This window comes from Pinus tabuliformis, chromosome 5_1 (assembly GCF_031772625.1).
Source record: "Pinus tabuliformis cultivar Carrire ecotype Pingquan chromosome 5_1, CPIR1, whole genome shotgun sequence".
Classification (NCBI taxonomy): Eukaryota; Viridiplantae; Streptophyta; class Pinopsida; order Pinales; family Pinaceae; genus Pinus; species Pinus tabuliformis.
The window spans coordinates 981182792-981204704 of NC_142305.1; the positions used below are offsets into that span (position 1 = coordinate 981182792).

Consider the following 21913-nt stretch of genomic DNA (forward strand, 5'->3'; position numbering starts at 1 on the left):
ATTTAAATATTTATTATTTAATAGTTTAAGTTAATGAGGAAAATAGAATTTTGTTTATTCTATAAACTATAATTGAAATGTTAAATATGTTAAATAAAATTTTAAATAATATTTAAATTGAAAATAAAACAAATTTCTTAAAATAGCCTCAAGGGATAGTTCAATTGGTTGCTAAGTCCTTTGCCAATTGGGAGGTCACCGGGTCAAATCTCCTAGACACCCTTAGGGTTAGGCCAGGCTTGATAAGCCAATGGGTAGATCATTTGGGCTTTGGGTGGATAACCCCCAATGGGTAGATCCTTTGGGCATTGGGCGGAGACCCCATAAGCCGATGGGTAGATCCTTTGGGCATTGGGCGGAGACCCCATAAGCCAATGGGTAGATCCTTTGGGCTTTGGGTGGATAGCCCCCAATGGATAGATCCTTTGGGCTCCTTTGGGCTTTGGGTGGATAGTCCCCAATGGATAGATCCTTTGGGCTCCTTTGGGCTTTGGGTGGATAGCCCCCAATGGGTAGATCCTTTGGGCTTTGGGTGGGCTTTGGGTGGATAGCCCCCAATGGATAGATCCTTTGGGTTTTGGGTGGATAGCCAATGAGTAGATCCCTTTGAATATCTCATCCTTTGGGTGGATATTGACCAGTAGATCTCTTTGAGTAGATTTACCCAAATTATTACCCATAAATGTTATCTGCTACTCAATAAAAAATACATAAAAAAAAATTATGTAACAAAATATTAAAAATAATTGAAATTTGTATTTTTTTTCCAAATTTATAACCTTAACATAAATGGCTCTGAATGGCCTTATTCAAATTTTGATGATTCTAACATTTATTATGCGCATTTCTTTCAAGGTGACAACATAAGGAGGTCATCAGTATAAATTGGAAATGCTTCCAAATAATAGGGGTTGTAATATGTATTATCAACATTTATTCGCTTGACGTTTGCACGACGACGAAGGTAATTAATATTATGATGACATGTATTCATAGGGCAGGGCAGGGCAAGCCACAGCGATGTGTCTCCACGATGAACGCTGCGTGGAAGAAATAAGCGCAATGAACCTTCCTTCAATTTCTTGGTGGAAATCAGCGCTGCCCGATCACCCTTCCACCCTTCCTATTCTTCCTTCACTGCTTTTATAAAGCATACGTATTGTTTGTCACGTCAATGGATGTGAAAATCATAAAACGCAGGTTAGGTGACATATCTTCGCGGTTTGTATACGTATTGTTTGTCACGTCAATGACTCAGGTTAGGTGACATATACGTGAATTCTTTTCTTTTTTTTTCCGAAGGTGGTAAAACCTATCAACTCAGGTGTCAAACCAACAGTGAGGACAGCCATCTCTGGCTGCTATCCGCGAATGTTGGGTTTGACTCATCACTGTTAAATAGGAAAACCACGCCACCTGGCATAACCCTGCTGGTGGTCCGTAATCGGGAGCAGGCTCTCACTCCTGCCAGATGCCTCTGGGTCTTGGGCCGTTAACCTGTTTCCTTACGTCCGAGGAAGACGAGCTCTTAGCCAAGCAGAAGCAGTGATTCTTTTCTTTTCTTTTACTTATATACTCTCTTTACCGATGTGACCAAATAATAATTAGAAAATAAGAACTATAAGAATTAAACCAATTAAATTTTAAATAAATATATTTAAATATTATAAAAATGAATAAAAATTAAGTTGGTAACGTTAAATTAGGCAGAAGTTGTATTTTTTTGGGGCCAAATATAATTAATAGCCACTCAAAAGCAAGCTGAATGCATTATACACTACGCTAGTATAATAAAAATAGAGGGAATTTTATAGATAGAAAGGGGAAGAATTAATGTCATTAACAAAATTAATAATAAATTATTATATTAAAATTATATATTAAATTTAAGGAAAATAAAAACACTCAAATTATAAGTTTATTGTTATATTATTATAATTAATTATAAAATGTTGTTATATAAATTATTAAATTTTAAAGAAAAAATTAATAGTTTTATTAAAGTTGTGAGAAAAGTATTAATTTTGATTTAAAGTTAAATACCATGAAAAAGGATAATTAAAAAATAATGGAATATAAAAAAATAAGAAATAGAAATATTTGAGAAAAAATAAAATAAATAAATAAACAATAATAAAAAATAAAAACAAATAAATATAAGGAATATATATATATAAAGAGGAAATGCCTAAATTAATAGGAGGAGAGGGCAAGAATCCAACTTTTTTTAGATATTTTCTCTGTTTTTCAATTTCAATGGCCTCTCACAACTTCCTATGATGGACATGATCGATCTTCGAGATGACCGTGGAATCCTCAATGCAAACATAGTGCTTAGTTTTCACCACATGCTCAGTAATAGCCGAGGAACAAGAACGGTTATGCTTAATGTTTGCTACATGTTCCTAAATTCTTAAATTAATGGATCGACCAATTTTCCCAATGTATAAAACCCCCACAAGAGCAAGGCATTGAGTAAACCCCTTTAATGTCCTCAGGGTTCACTGGGTCCTTAACATAATGAAGGGAGCTTCTAATGGTATTAATGAGCTTGAAGGTAGTAGAAACATTATTCTTTTTAAGAATACGAGTAATCTTATCAATGGTCCCATAGATGAACAAAAGTTGAACACTGGAAAATTGTTCATCCCGAGCTTTTTAAATCCTTGGACCTTTACTAATTTTTTGAAAAGTTACACGACCTTGATGTATGCTATATCCATTGTTTCCAAAAACCTTCAGAAGATGGGATATCTCATCTTCCAGGTGATTAATATCAGAGATCCTAAGAGCACGTGTAACAAGGTTGTTAAGAACTCCTAATTTCTGAGCCGAAAAATTGTATGAATTGGCATGAAGATATTGTTCCGTGTGAATCTTTTTGAGGAAAACTTGGTGAGATAAGGAACCATCTTCCATTCCAGAGAGGAGAACATCAAGGAAAAGAATAATATAATTTACCTCACCATGGGATCACTGTTAAAATTCTCATATTCTTACAACGAATAATGTCTCTGTTATCTTCAAGACCATTAATACTATTAGATGTTGCCTTTGATCTGTTGAGGATCTAGTCAACTCTAAGGACATGAAAGGAGTTTACTTAATCTCTTTCCCCTATGGGGTTCCATATATTAGGGAAACTAGTCGATCTATTAAATTAAGAATTCAGGAACATGCAATAGACATTAAGCACAATTGTTGTTGTTCCTCAGCTATTGCCAAGTATGCGGTGAAAACTAAGCACTATATCTGCACTGAGGAACAATTGTTCCCATTCCTCATCTATTGCCAAGTATGCGGTGAAAGCTAAGCACAATGTCTACATCGAGAATTCTAGGGTCATCGTGAGGATTGATTATTTCCACCAAAGGAAGTTGAGAAAGGTCATTGAAATTGAGAAACATGAAAAACCAAAGGAAGTTGAGAGAGGTCATTGAAATTGAGAAACATGAAAAAACTACCAACATGGATGATGGTTGGAAACTGAGTAAAAGTTGGATTCCTGCCCTCTCCTCCTCATCTTTTAGGTGTTTCCTCTTTTTATTTATTTAGTTTATTTTTTATATATACGTATATATTTTCCTTATAGTTATTCCTTTGACACTCTTCCCTTTTTGATCCTATTTGTTGGGGAGCCTTTCTCATTGTTTGTTATATAATACCCTATTATAATTTGTCCTTAATGATATTCATTTATTTTAATTAATTAATTAATAAATTTTGTTTTAATTTTTATTATTATTATTTTTAATATATATATATATATATATATATATATATATATATATATATATTTCTTTTTTCCTTTTCAAGTTTTTCTATCTAATATTTTATAGTTTTATTTTCTCTTATTTTTAATGTTCCGGTTTTTTCTATTATTCTCTTCACCTATCCTATTTAATTCTATATCAACGTTAATATTCTTCTTTAACCTTTAGTCAACGCAACAATATTATATAACTAATTATAATAATATAACAATAAAATTATATTTTTTTTGCCTCTTGAGAGACAATAATTTATTATTAATTTGGTCAATGACATTATTCTCCCATTTTTTTATCTATCAAAATTCCACCATTTTTATTTTTAATGTTTACTTATATATTGACCAATTATTTTTAATATTTTATATTTAACTAAACTCTCCCCTAACCTTCTTTTGTTGATTAAAATAAATTATATTTTTAACTGCTAGTTCTTGAACAAGATGCATCTCTGCTATTTATTTCTAATAATATATTGATTTTTCAACTTGATCTTGATGATGAACCACATTAGAGGGTTTGAAACGTCCACCAACAAATATTGATAATGTGATTAATGTGAAAGTCAATTTCAAAGACTCAATATGGATCACAAAAATCTGAGATCAAAAATAATGAAATTAAATCGTTGTAATTAGAATTGGAAGAAGTTGAAAATTAATATGTGCATCTTTCTCAAAAATATACTTTCATAAGAATATATTCAATGGGGAAATGTTGCACAACAAAAATATCTTAGACTCTATAAAGTCCAACCTTTAACCAACATGTAAAGGAAAAAGGAAGTTAATACAAATCTAGTTAAAAAATACTATAACAATATAGTGATATCAAGCACATCTATTTGTGTTGGGGAAGCTTCCATCTCTAAAATAATGAGGCCTTACAATGTCCCACTCACACCTAATCTACAATCTCAAAATACAAGAATAGTGAAGGGAAATAATTCTAACATATACAAATTATGTGTTGCTATATGAGGATTCCAATTGAATAAGAGATTTAGGCATCCATAAGTTGTTATGAATAACATAATAAAGGAGAACTTATGGGGAAGCATTAATTCAATTTGAAAGGTTTGTTGTGCTAAATAATGTAGTGGATAAGGTATGTCATTTTTCATTAAATAAAATCTTTGATTCCATCCATTACAATAATCACTTATATGGTTTTGTTGGAACTATGAATTTAATTATTGTGGTCTTCTAATCTCTTGCATTGTGCTAATCACTTCACATTCTTCACTATTTGAGATCTTGATTCCCATAATTTTTTCAATTAGACAACATTCAACATGTCAACCTCACATACATGCCCGCTACCCTAATATCTTGATAGATATCACCATTATTTGATGGTTTCTTTGGATTTATGATTCAACATAATGTTGAATGCACTAATGTAGGTTAGGCTAGGGGTAAATTCTTTAGGTGTTTCTTTGCCTTATTCCCTACATTATTTCTTAATTAAAATGGCTTTCACATCTAACTTGAGTAAATTAGTTGCTAGCTAAGTGGTCCTTAAGGCAATTAGCTTGTACACATTAGTTTTTCAATCACTTCATATTTCTTCTTTGGGTTAGTGTAAGCAGTTCTTTTTTTTTTTTTTCTTTAGATAGATTAGCTATAGGGATTTTGAAATCTACATCTATGTAAAATACTTTTCTTCACATTTTATTTAAATATTCTACTTAATTCCAAATTAATTTAGTTTAAGACCTTAGTTTGGAAATTTTTGATATCTCAAAACATGGTTTGTTTGTTCATTAATAAGGCTATGATTTTCTAATTATAATTGATGATTCCATGCTTTGACATTTCCCTTGCAAGGCCAACATTAATATTCGTAGACTATAGGCACGGAGAATTCTACATGCTAATGCATAATTACGAGCTTAGTGAAAAGAGGTTCCATTGGAAAATTAAACCTACAACAAGACAGAGTGTAAGTGTTTGAAGCATGAGAATTTGAATGAATAATCATGATCATCCTTGCACCCTTAGATTGGTGAATGAATTCAATGTGTTTTAGGGCCCACTTACACATATTAAAGAGTTTATGATAAGAAAGGTGAAAACTCAAAAGTATATGGTATAAAAAATAAAAAAGGAGGTATTTAAGGAGCCATGTGTAATAGATTATTTACAAAAATGAAAAGATCAAGGAATTCATCCCTAATAAGTGTGTATAGTACATTGTTTTCCCTATCCTTTTCTTAAATATATTCCAAAATTAAAAAGAAAGGATTTGGAGAGGAAGCTTAGGTTATAAATGGCTCATGCAAATAACTCCATTGAGGTTATGGATATTTGGTAGCCACAAAGAAATATCTGTGATGCCACTGTGACTCTAACATGGCTATGGTCACTCTTGGATAATGGAGAAACACCTATGGGATAACATGTTGGTGCTTGGTGAAAATCATTTTAATCTTAAATATAGCATGCCCTATATCTAAGACTTTGACTTAGATCATTAATCCATGCTCCATGGAAATGAACCTTAATATACTTTTCTTTTTTAATACAATATATAAAGTTTCTAAGATAGAATGCAAGTATGATGAATTATTCCATCACAAGGTAAGGATCATAGGGAATTGTTACATATATCGTGCTCAAAGGCCTTGAGTAAATAATAAAATATTCTTTGCACTTTAGGCTAATAACATAATAGAATGTAGTAGAAATTATGGCCTTGCCTACTATGTTTCCATTTGTTGAGGCCTCATCAACCCTTAAAGCATGGGGATCCCTTCTTATTTCCTCATTTTTGGGATTCATATTAATCTTGTCCCTTGATTTCCTTATAGCTCATTTTTTTTCCAAATGGCTTACCTTTTGAATCTTGCTCTTAATTCCCTTTCCTCATTTTTTAAATTTTCCTTTAGTTCAATTTCATTTTCTTTTGATTGAAGTTTCTTTTACTCAAACTCTTTCAATTCTATTTTCTTAATTTTTTTACTACTTTTCCTCTCCAATTCCCAAGTCAAATGATGAGCTCAACCCACGTAGCCACTCTCCATGAATACCTATGCGGGAATTACGTGGCAATTTACAATAATGAACAACAGATTGCTTGGGATTCAAGTTGATTCGCCGGCGGTTGAATTTATGGACACTGCAATTATCCCCTGTACCTGTACAATTGATTGGTACCTCCGTCTCCTGTTAACTGCCAACTGTCCTCCCTCGGACTTCTCGTCCCGCCTAGGTATGGGTGATCAAACCCTCGCCATGGTCATTTGGTCTGTGCCTTCGTTTGGGTTCTGTAAGCTCTGCGTGTTCGATGTCTTCTGGAGGTTTCGACCTAGGGTTCTGCTCCTCGTCCTTTGACTCGAAATGCTGCCCGGACGTTGCTCCTCCTAGTCTGCTTACAATGTTGGTCCAATAAGGTTTGGTCTCCCCTGTTTTGTTCTTGTCCCTGACTATTTACTGGTTATCCATGGTCCGCGATTGCATTTTTGTACTTCCTGTAAATAACTGTATGAATGTTTGTGGTTTCTCTCTGTCTATCACTGCATTCGACTGCCGGCTAGACTGCTCCAGATGTTCATTCTCAGGTTCCTGGTTATCCTTTCTCGTTCGTGGCAGGTTATGATGTCAACTTCCTCCGGCGCCTTCGTCAATCCACCAGGTAGGTTCTCTAGTTCTATGCTATCAGTATGTGCTTTTCCCTCACTCAGCTAGCTAACGTTTCGGCTCCTTCGTGAGCAGGGTATTCTGGTGTAATTATTCCGGCCACGGCTCGCCAACGTCAGGTAAGCACTTTGTGGTTTTGTTTCGTTATCACCTGTTATACATTTGTCTCTCCTTGCGTGCTTTCCCCTGTTTTTATGACACTGTTCTAGTGATTGCAGGGTCCGGTTCCTCAAAAGGATTTAGGGCTCGGCGACTTGGCCGGCTATTCGAAGAAATTCAAAACTCGACAGCTTGGTTGTCTCGGTTTGTCATGGGTAACAACATTCCTATGTTATGGTCACTTTTGTTTGTTCTTTTCTCAAATTGATGTGTCGATGGCTTGTTGTGCCTCTAACGGTTGTAGTCTCGGCTGTTGGGTTTACAGTTGTTATTTCATTGTCTAGCTTCTGTAGTGGTGTCGAGGGTTTCTAAACCCGTGTGATATCTTGTCCGAATTTTACCAAGGAATTTATTTTTCTAGCACGGCATCTGTAACTGTTGAATGATTATGTTTTGATCGATATATCTATAAAATGAATGTGCAGAGATTTCTTTTTTTTCCTCTTATGTATAAATTTAGATGCATAGGATTATGAATACTCATCTTGGGTGCATACCTGGCAGTGTCTGAGTTTAATTCCCGCCTGTAAATTAAGTTTTCTGTCGGGTCTTGATGTTTCTGCTTATGGGTCTTCTCGTGAACTGGAGGTAGTCTTTCATCCCTCGTCCTGGGGGTTCATCCGTGTGTTGTCCAGACTTAACTCTCTCTCTTGGACCAGCGTAGCTTGATTTGTATGTAACCACACACCTGTGAATTTGTCACGCACAGAAACTATATTGCACATAAAAGAAAACTGAACACTATATTGTATAACAGTTCAAACTGTTTAGGGACGCTGTAGAGGTTAGAATGCATAGATTTTTTTTTGTAAAGATCAATTTCTTTATTACCCAGAATATCGAAGAAGAAAAACTATTGTGTTCTGTTCCCCTTTTAACCACTGTTAGATGGTTGTCAGTTTCTTCCCAACTGTTGTCGGTTATGTTTTGATTAGTTACATCAGTTTTGTTCTGAACTGTTTCTTTGTCGTTTGTCATTAACAGACTGTCTTAAAACTCTAGTCCTAACTAATTAACATTTCTAATGTTCCTAATTACTGTTCAGTTACTTGAGTCTTACAGCTTAATCAAATAAAAGACAAAAAAAAACAACCACATTATCACTCCAGTGAATTTACTCCTCTGTCCCCTTCAGAGACCAAACAACCTTCCTTATATCTCGCCCTGTCAGCCAAATGCTCCTGCATCTCAAGATAGACTTCCAAATTGGGCCTCCTTTTCACTTTGTTTGCATTCTCTTTACTTCATTTCAAAATCATGCCTGATTCTCAAATCATGTCACTTCTGTTCTTTGTTTGAATGATTTTTCTTTTCAACTATGAAGTCCTCTTGTCCTTGAACTTAACTTCCCTAATTCATTACCAAATTATGCATGACTACAAAAATCAAGCTGATAACATTTTTCAATATTGTAATTTTACATTCTTGATGGACATTGCTCTTCTCTTGATGATGATGATGATGACTTGCACCCATTTAGAGGGGATTTTCACCTTCTACAATAATGACATCATGCCATAACATGATGAAATCACTCTTATGAGGCATTTAATGAATATGTGGGATTTATTAAGCATGGTGGTAGGATTGGGAGGGTTTTATTTGGCGACGAGGCACTATTTGGATCATTAAAATTGACTTATGGGATAAGACAAACCCCTCGGGTAATCCATCGCACATTTCCATGGAAAGACATGCCTTTTTGATGATGTTGTCACCCTTGGAGGATTTTATACTCAAATTTGTGGGTTAAATGAGGATTATTTTCATGCTACTTAACTATTTTGAGTATAGTTGGGGGTCATCATGATGACCTAACCAACTTGTATCATGGATAATTTGTTTTTAGGGGTTCTTAGAGAAAATTAGAGTTAAATCGACTTGGTTTCCTTAGTATAACCAGGGAATTTGATTCATATCTTGGTTCATTTCCACACTTAGACCATAAATTCTCTTAATTAGTCATTCTTCTCTCTTGTTCGCATGGAAGCCTAATTGAGTGAATTCTCTTGGTTGGGTTTATGATGTGATGTGATCTCTTTTAATGGATGTTTATGGTGGATCTTGGATGTTGCATGGTGAACTAAGATAATTTGCTTGATTTATCTTGGGATTATGTTTCATGGGGCTATTGTTTTTATGCCAAGTTAATTATTCAGTTTTTGCTTCATTGTCTCTTATTGATCTAAACCCTTCCTCCAAGTATTTGAGGAATAAATATAGTTTTTTTCTTTCCCTTAACCATCTAGAAAATTGAGAATCTAAATCTCAAACCTTATGATAAGTTATTTTATTTTCCCTAGTTTGTTTGGATTTAATATCACTCCAATGAAATCCTATATTTTTTTCTATCTTAGACTTTATATGCCATACATGGAGAAGACACTAGTCCATCTCTCTTGTGGAATTCTTTCAAAATATGAAAATCATTTTCCTTTTATTTCATGGTAAATTAGGGTTAAATTACAATAAAATCTTATATTTTTAGCATTTAATGATTAGTTGATGTATGCCCTAGGGTTAGACATTGTGTAAAGGTTTAATAGAGAAGCAAAAAATGAAGTTTTTTCACGCATTTTGCAGCAATTTTCTAGGGAAGACATCAAGGTTTATTTTCCTATTTTGTGCCTTATTAACTATGAAAAGTTGTTGTAACTTTATCCATATTTTACTCCCTAATTTAACATTCATTTCTCATAGTTAATCACCATTTTCACGACTAAAATTTTCGTTATTATAATCTACTATTTTGTTGTAATTCACTTGTCTAAAATCATAGTTTATAGCAAGTTTGAGTATTTTCTTGATTTGGTTCATTGAAGAGACCTATTTGAGACTCTTTAAGCCAACTTTATCCTTTAGATTGAGATATAGCCCCCTTGAAACCAAATATGAAATTGATTTCTTCATCCATCTTATTCCCTAATTTGTCATATCTCTATCTGGGGAATTTATATCATAGGATCCTTATGGGGCACTTAGCTTAAGATCCTTGGGTTACTTGTGTTATCACTTGTAAATTTTTATGATTTTGGGTAAAAAAAAGAGACTTCAAGCTAAATGTTTTTGGTTTTATAAGCTCATTTGTGTTCTCTGGCCTGCTAAGGTTGATATCCAAAAGATTGTGGTTGTTCCAGCCTGCTAAGTTTGATATGCAAGGGTTTTTGGTTATTCTATTAAAAATGTATTGGGCCTGAAGCCTAATCTCCAAGTCTATTATCACAACCCAAGTACTTACCAATGTTGACTAATCATTCATACAAGTCAAAAGTCAAAACCAACACAATACGAGCATCAAGCCGAAGGGAGGAGCCCATAAGAGGCATAAGTTTGTGCACTACGAGTCGAGAAGGCATCCAAACATTGCCACATATAAATACTAAAGGCTCCATCTACCTTATCGATGTGGGATATTTCCCATTGAAAGCATGCAAAAAACGCACTGCCAAATGTCGAAATGTAATTGAAAAGAATCAAGGTTTTTTAGAGTATGTTTGGGTTTTAAATGACATGAAGAATAATTTTTGAAATAATTCTAGATCATGTTTGTTAGATCCCCAAATAAGTGACAAGTAATGCCCTACTTAATCTTATCACACAAATTTTATTCGTGTTTAAATTACCTGAAAATATTGACTTATAATTATTAAGAAATATTGGTACATTCCTACATTTGTGAAAGTGTAAATTTATTTACTGATATAAATTTTATTATTGTTATTATTCAACTCCCAACTTGTCTTCTCAAAATTAATTTTGGATAGGATATGGTCTCCTTCCTTTTATTCCAATTTAAATATCCATATCCAAAGATGTCTTCTCAAAATCTACTTGGGAGAAGATATGGTCTTCTCCAATTAATTTCCAAATTAAATATCCATATCTTATCCTCAAAATGTCTTCTCAAAATCTACTTGGGAGAAGCTATGGTCTTCTCCAATTAATTTCCAAATTAAATATCCATATATTATACCCAAAATGTATTCTCAAATCTACTTGGGAGAAGATATGGTAAGAAAGTCAAGGATACTAAATGAAAGGATGAGGGGGTAGTCATGACATTAACGATAGGTGGTTGAGGTGGATGGGAAGAAGAGGCATAAAATGGGAAGGATGATGAAAGGAGAGGGGAGATCCTTGGTTGATTTTGTTTTGGAGGATTGTGTTTGGGGGAGGAATGTGGAGAAAGAGAAGGGAGAGAATGGAGAGATAAATGAGGGAATACAAAATTGGAGCTGGAGAGTGTTTGTTAGACTTAGACACACTACATCTAGTTGGACTTGGGCTTAGAGGGCTAGGGAACCTATGGAGGTTCTCTAGGCTAAGAAATACTTCCTAGTTTGTTGGGAGGAAAATCTAGTTGGGTAGTCAAGAAGAGCATCCCAATAGAGTCAGGAGCTCAGGAGCACCTCAGCTAAGCTATTGGGATAGGTATTCCTCCGTTTATTGATCACTTATGTAAATGGTTGCAATAAAAATTTTACTTATTTAATTTTTGGTAAATAAATTTTAATGGTATATTATCATCAAATAATTTTTTAGATATAAATAAGTTATTTCCCACCTTATTGTGTTTAAAATTTGAGAAATTTAATTTTTAGTTAGAAGACCCTAAGGAGGGAGCCTCACACGTGGTATCAGAGCCCAAATTCAAAACCTGGATCCAAAATCCACTAAACCCAAATTTCCGCTATAAGAGCTTGTAACCCTCATAATTACTTGTAATCCTATATATATAATATATTATATATATATATTATATGTATATATATGTATATATATATAATATATATATATATATATATTATATATATAATATATGTATATATATATGTATATATCTATGTATATATATATGTATATATATATATCTTATATGTATATATATGTATATATATATATCTATATATATATGTATATATATATGTATATATACATATATATATATATATATATATATACACACACATGTATATTATATATATAGATATATATATATATATATATATATATAGCAATTTTATTTTAGATTGAAAATGATACGTCTCTTATTGCCTTGGAAAGCAATAAATTTGCGTAAAGACATGTTAGAGTTGTGTTTTACAAGCATCATTATAACTATAATACATATTAACTGTGATACGTGGAAAAAAATAATAATACAAGAAACTATCCTAGTGTCCAAATGCTAGTCCGCCTCCTTGATTAATAAATCTGGATTCTTTGATCCATCACCTTGATTAATAAATCGGGAGTGAATATGGATCTATAATAACGTAGGATAATCTCAGGTAGGGGAGCTAGCCATAAAGAAAACGAAGGTGAAGTCCACTCGGCTGTAACTACTCATGCTAATATTCTTTCTCCTTGACCTCTCCGCCAGCCATGGGGGATGCTCAATCCATGTGGCACTCACACAAACCAAAACTCTACTCTTAACAACCTCACCAATTGCCATAATAAACCAAAGTATGACAAATTGAGCCCAGTCGCTAGCCTAGGAGGATTTGGGATTCAAAGAAGGAAATGGCATCCTTAGCTGTGATGTCGAATGGTGCCAATGGTGCCAATCTCTCTTTCAGTAAATCTGACTCTGTCATGGGCACCAGAATCAACAAAAGCAACCTCCTCCAGTGGAGCCCAATGAGGTTGAGGGTTAGCAATGGAAGAAGATTTGGTCTGTGTGTCGAGGCTAAGATATGGGAAATCTTCATGCCCACACTGAGCTCCACCATGGCAGAAGGCAAAATTGTGTCGTGGATAAAATCAGAGGGTGAAACACTCTCCAAGGGGGAGAGTGTGGTTGTTGTCGAGTCTGACATGGCTGACATGGATGTCGAGACCTTCTATGACGGGATCCTCGCTGCTATCATCATCGGGAAGGCGAGGTTGCCCTGTTGGAGCTCCCATTGGCCTCCTCGCCGAGAATGAGGAGGAAGTCGCTGAGGCCAAAGCCAAGGCCAACAACGCCTCTGCTCCTTCTTCTTCAGGAGCTTTGCCACCACCTCCAGAGACCACCCCTGCCCCTTCGTCTACCTCTGCCTCTGCTCCTACTCCGATTCTCGCCCCTGCACCTGGTACACCATGCGATGTCTATCACAACATTGCCCTAACCTCACTGATCTCACTCTTAGCGTTTGCACATTTATTACAGATGGAGGTCTGGGGTATCTAGGTTCCTGCACTGGGCTTAAGGCCTTAAGGCTAAATTTCACTCCAGGAATAACAGGTTATGGAATATTGTCTGTGGTTGTAGGTTGCAAAAAATTGTCAACTCTTCACTTGACTAGGTGCCTCAATGTAAGCAGTGTAGAATGGCCGAAGTATCTAGGTTGGCTTGAGAGTTTGGAAGATTTGGCTATCAACAATTGCCGAGCTATTGGAGAAGGTGATCTAGCAAAGTTGGGGTATGGTTGGAGGAACCTGAAAAGGCTTCAATTCGAGGTTGATGCAAATTATAGGTACATGAAAGTATATGGAAGTTTAGCTATCGAAAGATGGCAGAAACAATGGATAGCATGTGAGGCTTTGGAAGATTTGAGTCTTGTTAATTGCCTCATCAGCCCAGTTAGAGGACTTGCTTGTGTGCTTAGGAAATGTCAAGCTTTGTAAAATCTTCATCTTCATATGTGTGTTGGGGTAAAATATAATGATTTGATAAGCCTTGCCCAACGATGCCCCAAGTTGAAAAGTTTGTCATTACGAGTTCCTTTAGATTTCTCCATTCATATCCTAATGAAAAATCCACTGCGGTTGATAGACTAGAGCTTGAAGGCCATAGCTCAACATTGCTTTGAATTGGAATCAGTTTCAATATTGTTCTCTGATGGAGACTTCCCTTCCTCATCTTCCTTCAGCCTTGCTGGCATAATTTCATTAATTGAAGCATGTCCTATCCGAGTTTTAGTTCTTTACCATGTTTATTCATGCAATGACAGTGGCATGGAGGCTCTTTGTGCAACTCAATTTCTAGAGATCCTTGAACTTATACAATGCTAGGAGGACACTAATGAAGGGCTGCAATTGGTCAAGCACTTTCCATGCTTGAGTGTCGTGCGACTTTGTAGGTGGTTGGGTTTGACTGATATTGGACTCAAGCCTCTATTAGCTTCTCATAAATTGAAAAAGTTAAAGGTGGAATATTGCCCCCAAATATCAAAGAAAGGCACTCCAGGTGCTGCAAAGGTTGTCTTCTATAAGCAAGATCTCTCATGGATTTATTGATGGATGGTTGACCTTCATTTTTTGAATCGTAGAATGGTCCATCCATGGATATCATTTGAAGAAATCCGTTCTTATTAACAAACATTTTATCAATTAGAAGGACAACTTTTATGAAGGCAAGATAATTCTAGGTGTTGTGCTATATGTATTATGAACAAATCCTTTGTCTCAAATTTGCTTCCTAGCAGAATATGCTTGGAGTTGCCTTTCATATAGATGTACATGCAAGGCTGTCTGGTGGTTAGCTCTTATCCATATGCTGGACTGTTTGAGCGTTTCAAGAGATCAACTTTCCTTGACTTCTATATTTTCTATGTTTGATTTCAGGTTCATAATGTAAATACCATTCCTGTTGAATTTTTTCCATTTATCTGGAATCATTTCCCCAACCCTAGCCAAGAAAACTAGCTAGAAAAATTGAGTGAGTGCTTTGGATTGTTTTCATTCTATTGTTTTTATAACAAGTGTATTACTTCATTTCTATATCTATACAGATGTAATAATAGTGTACGGGCAATTTTGTAAAATATTGTACATCTTATAATTTCTAGATATAGCAAAATGATGTGTTAATTCATGGTTCTACACATAAGGTTTGCCTGGTATTACCAACTTCAAACTCTGTTGGTGAGTGTTAATGAGAATGTAGGGGTTTGATCTCGCTGGCTAAATGTAGTGGCTTGCCAGCATAATGCATTGTGTGGGCTGCATAGTGAGACGTGACAATTGAATCAAATTTATGTTACTTTTAAACTTATAAATGGAAAGAAAATATATGATGTTGATGCATTCAATATAGTGAAAAAACAACACCTAATGGTTGTAGTAATGGCTACAATGTCAGCTTGATACAAGTGGTGCATAGTGGTCATCGATTTAATTGCCATGTAGGTTAACCTGACCTTTTCCATGGTGTTTTGGCATTGCCATGTGGGTAAAGTTTGAAAAAAAATATGGTCAGGAAAAATGAGCGAGCAAACATTGCCCCAGAACTCAGGTTTGATTCCAAGTGTTTAAAAATTCACAGCCCTCTTAAAAATATGAAGGTAATCGTGACTTGAAAGCTGATTTTTGGCTTTGAACCAGTTTTTCTGGTGCTTTTTATTTGTCTGTTATGATGTTTTAGGTTATTTTATACAATTAAGCACTATAATCTATTGTTTTTTGAGACTTACATTCTGCTTCGTTGCAGTTTGCTCACCAATACAGTGATAATGTCAGGTTCTGCTACTGAAAATTGTGATCTCATGACATTCCTTGGGTTGTGACATCAAATTTTTATGTTTTCACCCTGAAATTTTTGTCATTGTTAAAGATTTGTGCTTCCAACGTTAAATTTGAAATTTTTGCTTCAAATTTGTCTTTCTTGTCTTTGATAAGGTAAAACTACTTTTAGTCTTAAATTCAGATTCATCTGTCTCAAATCCTTTATTTGTTCTCAATTTGGGCTACTTCTTGGCATGTTATACTATTGAATCTTCTGAACCTTGTTTATCCGTGCTAAAAATCAGTTTCCTTCTCATATGTTGAGTCTATTTATCGCTATACCCTGTTCGGTCCCTTTTTTTCTTTAGGGGTAAGCACTTTTTGATTTTTTCACATTGGAAAGGTGCACACTTGCCTCAGTGGGAGATGAAAATCATTTGTTCAACTAGCTTCTCTTCATTTAATATGCTCTCCTATTGGGAAGGTACATGCTTCTAGCATGGACGTTGCTGGGTTGAGTTGAGTCAAGGGCACCCTCCTCATTCTTCTGGCTGTTCTCGATGTGTACATGAACATCACCATGTTGTCTCTGATATTGTCATGGATATCACAACTGCTCATGGCCTTGATGTCTAAGTCGAGCCCAAGATTGAACCTTGTTGATTTTGACACAAACTCAACACTCTCATTGCTGTTGGACAAAGACTAAATTGACATTTGAGGATAGGGAATTCAACCTTTGAACAACCAGTTTCGTGGTTGTGTTCTAGTTTAGAAACAACAAAATATCTGACTTAAATTCGACTAGATAGAATTCAAATTCCTTGGTGGCATACTCTATGTAGAGAGGAGTTAGGACACCTCTAGCTTGGATGATGACCATGAACAAAATAATGAACTACAAGTAACCATGATCGGTCAAACCTTAGAGAAGCAATTTGAGTTGAGATCGCCATTAGTGACTAAGGACATGATCAATGGTTTGACGACAAGCTCTTATTCCAGTTGCAACTCTACATTCCTCCTTCCTATGGCACTGACGACAACAGAAGCTCTTCTTGCCTTGTCTTATGTGCCCATTCCCTGACTCTCTTTGATGCTCTCCTTCTCCCATTTTTGGGGCATGCAGGTTTTGTGGAGCTCAAATTTTTCTGATAGTGATCCCTCAGATCCTCGAAAATCGACTCAATAGAGACAAGGCCAAATAATATTCAAAAGTTGTTGGAAAACTGAATTAACATTACAAGTTTTGCAAGGTTCTAATTAGTGCGATAGTGATCCTTCAGAGCCCTGGAAATCGATTCAACCAAGACAAAAACAAATATCATTCAAGAGAGATGTTGCTTTAAACTTGGAACTTACTTCCAATTCAACTTCTATTGCTCAGTTGTAAGGCTACATTTCTGGTTTGAAGTTGTAGAAATGCCACAATTCAGCTTTCAGGAAATTATACATTCCTTTTCAAATTCATGGAAGGTTCAAGATCCTAAACAAATACAATCATACTCTTGTCAAACTGCTTGATTAAATATTCCAGCTACACTTGTATATCCGAAACACAACTTAGGCTACAACATTTTAATACTACACATTCTGTCGGAGTGCCATTGCACCACTATGGGCAATTGTTAGTATTGAAGCCAACCAAGACTTATGCCTGGACTCCCCTCCAAAATTAACATTAGCATCCAATTTCCCCAAGACCTCTATTCATCATGCTATCATGCATGGATAAAGAAATGGTGCAACAATTTGAATGGTTTAATATTGAAATTTAAAAGCAACACATATCAAGGCCCAAAATAGGATTTAAAAAAAAACAAGTTAGGCGCCTGGGCAGTGATATGACCATATATTATATTTGGAATACAAACATCGTAAGCATAAAGTGATAGAGCACAAAAACAGGTAATAAAATACTTGAAAGACAGACGATGCAAAATATTCATTAAATACAAATTTAGGATGACCTGAATTCCATACTACTCAGAGAGGATGAAAGAAGTGTCAAACATAAAAGACATCGTAACATAGGGTTTTAGTATTCACATAATACCTTAGAAAATAGAAAACAAAAGAGAAAGGTTAGATGGAATGTAGCAAAGGAGAGATGAAAGATACACATCACAAAATACCATACATAGGTATCGGTTGAATTTATTCTTGTCATCTCCAACAACAATTTTATAAATTTGGTCAAAGACTCCATTTTCCTTTAAAGCTCTTGTAAATATTTGATTATGATTGATAAGGTATTAATAAATCCTGCTTTCAACATTGTTGTGCTTGGATCTAACTTCCTCGAAAACACTTTGATTTTGGAATTCATAAAAAAAATTGCTTCAAGTGTGGCTTCATTTGGAACCTCTCTACATCATTAGCATTTCTTCAGTACCTGATCTAACTATAGTAGTACAAGTCTTTATCTACATATGGGTATGACTCATCAAAGTTTCCTTCCAGCTTGTTTACAACTTGCAACCTTCTCCAGCTTATCACATGAGCCTTAGTAGTGCTCATTGTGCTAGAGCTTGAACAATACCCATTGTGCTAGACTCTTGTAGCACTAGGACTTGAATGACCATGCCTGGAATCTTTGAATCTAGTTCAAAAATCAACAATGAATCATCTTTGACTCTTGTCGTTCTCAATGCATCATCGTGTTTGTGACTGCCATCAGATTTAATAGGAGCTATTTTTTTTTTTTGCTATAGTTTGGGATTCTAAATTACAATGTTACCTCCTCGTGTTCTTTTGATCATGACATAAAGTCCTTTATTCATTGTTATGGTCTTTGTATGATTGTGGAAGAACTAGCTTCCAAAGCTTTGATATGAAAGAGCCTTTCCCCAGTTGTTGTTCTTGCATTTTGTTTTTCATTGGCTCTGCCATAATGGCATAAAAGAGTGACCTTTAAACTACACCTCCGTGGGAAACAAAAACCTTTGTTAAAAGAAGCACTCTACTTAGAGGAGAGGGCACCATGTCAAATTCAGATTTGTGCTCATAATAAACTGCAAATTCAATATTCTCTCTTTTAGGTTTTCAACAATTGTTTTCACCCACCCTTTGTTGCATAATTAATGTCCCTTTTGGTGGATGTCTTGATGACATGGAAAAGTGGTTGTGGTTTGTTAGAAGAATTCTAATGGATATTTATAGTTTGGCTATGATGTGGCATGTTGTGAGTAGTTATTTTCTTGATAGAGGAAATCACTCCCCTTATTTGGCATCTTCTCATGCATTTGGAGGCATTCAAACCTTGCTCGGGTGGTCTTCAACATTGACACCCATGGTTTTGGTCACTTGGTATGTTATTTCACATTGTATCATATAATTTCTCTTGGTTTGGGAAGATCCTTTATTACTATATTGGAGAGTGTCCTAGCCGCATTACACAATCTCTTAGGGTGAATTATTTATCATATTCCTTGGAGGAGACGTGTTGGTGCATGTGCATTTAACCACTTTGGCACATTGATTGAGGATGCCCCACTTCTTTGAGGAGGTTATAACAACTTTATGGAAAATTGTGGCACATGTTTCTATGGGATTACTATTTATGGCCAATTTGGTTGATCCTAGGAGATACTTCCCTAACATATTTATACTATTTCCATTTGGAGGAGTTACGTTGTTTGTCTATAAGACTCTAATTACCTTGGCATATTCTTTGAAGTCACTCCACTTGTAAAGGTGGTCATGACCATTATTTGCAATTTTTTTTTTTTTTTGTTATGGATTACTCTTGAAGGATGAGTTTCTCTCTTCTTGGAGAAACAACCTTAACATATTCTATTTTGGCCATGTATTTGGTATCTCTAGGTGGCTAACTACCTTGTCTAAGAGACTGATCCTATTTTGGCTTGAGTATCTATAGGTGAAGTTATCTAGCTACATGGGTTACCCACAAAGATCATTTTGATAGGGACTCTCACTTTATATATACATTTTAGACAAGCTAGCACTTAGTGTTGGGGACTTAGTTAAAACTTAGCACTGCATATCTCTATAAATAGATGGAAAGACTGAAGGAGTAAATCAGGTTATAGAATATATGCCTATAATGTATGTCATGGATAATTATACTCGGTGGGAAAGGTACTCACCATTAGTAGAGTTTTCCTATAATAACAATTACGACAATTCAATTAGGATGCCTCCTTATCCAGCTCTATATGGGAGGCCATGCAAGACACCATTGAGTTGATGAAAGGATGGTAGACACAGCGATAGTCACAATATGATTGTTTCAAAAAAAGGAGGAATAGGTAAGATAGATTCAACGAATTTTAAAGGAAGCACAAGAAGGGAGAAGAGTTAAGTTGATGCACATAGTACTGATCGAAGTTTTAAAGTGGGGGACCGATTTTTTTTTTTTTTTTGTTATTCCTAACACTATTCAGTTTGAGAAAGGTATGAAGTTACCACCTCAATTTATAGGACCTTTTAGAATTAAAAAAAATTGGACTAGTGTCCTATTGTCTTGTACTACCATCCAACTTGCATAAAACTCATGATGTTTTTATGTATCTGTCCTATAAAATTATGTTTTTGATGAATCCCATAAAATCGACTAGAGGGAATTATAGGTCTCAGATGTGGGAACCATAATGATCAAACCAATATGCATATTATACCCTAGGGTTCGATAGCTCAGGCATCACTTGGTGGACCATGTTAAGATACAATGGGACAAGTATAACCCAAGAGCTGCTACCCGGGAAGATGCAAAGACTATATGTCGCAATTACCCCTCACTTTTGACCATTTATGATTTCCATTTTGACTTAGATAGCTACCTATGCTAAGGCTCTATTTGTAGTTCTGTGTTATTTATTTATGAACGCTATGTAATATTGATGCATTTAGTTGGACAGGTGAAACTACTTATATAAATCATTAGATGGATTAGGTATTGATGATTGAAATGTTTGATGTATGACCTAATGTATGACTTACTTGGTTATGATTTATCTAGTGCATGACTTATCAGATTTATTGTTGTTTCATGTATGGCTTAAGTGGATATGATTTATCTAATGAATGACTAGGTGAAATTATGATTTATCTAATATACAATTTATCTCCAGTATGAACCACAAAATTGAGACGTGGATACTAGACTTAATAATATGATGTTTAATATCACACATCTATGCCTATTTTGTTGTTATATATATGCATGAATGAGAACTAACCTGTATATTAGAAAGAACTATATGATAACCAAGATCTACTCTTCCAATGGGGAAGGTCGAGACATCCAATGAGGAATGGTATGATGTACATTGTCCTATTACATTTGGTATCTACTTGATATGCACCCTTATGACATGGGTAAAATGTAAATGGAAGGTGGCAAGACTACCTGACTAGATTATTCGTTGACAAGTATACAACCATTGCTGTAGTGTGGTCCATATTAGGGTGTTAACCCTAGTTGTAATGAGGGGTGGAGGTATTTCCCACCGTGTAACCTCCAAACCTGGAATCATGGGAGGGCAGTGATGGACACGCTCCCCTAGACATGTGATGACGATTTCCAGTTGCATGCTAGGGAAGTTAGGTCGATATAGTCGACGCTTCTGCCATATTGGTTTTATCAGTGGTTAGATTGGTATAGCTGATGCCATAGTATATAACAACAGAGGATGGATAGGGTGGGAACGTGTTGGGAACGGGATCCCCCAAGGACAGTTTTGGGGCTAAAAGCCCATATTTTGGTCAAAGTTTGTAATAAACATGTAAAGACTCCGCATTTTGTGGTCGCAGAGTGCGAAGGTGTCATGAGTCATAAAGGGTTGTCCGCCCTTATGTTTTGTAAAGTAAAGTCGGTTGTAAAAGAGTTAAGTAAGTAAGCTCTAAGTAGAGGAGATAAATCTTAGAGAGTCATAGCTCTGAAGTAAGAAG

General features: G+C 35.2%; 1 pseudogene; it reads left to right on the top strand.

Annotated features, from left to right (window-relative positions):
• Positions 1-13654: 13654 nt before the first annotated feature.
• Positions 13655-14794, top strand: LOC149168020 (F-box/LRR-repeat protein 14 pseudogene; annotated as a pseudogene).
• Positions 14795-21913: the final 7119 nt, after the last annotated feature.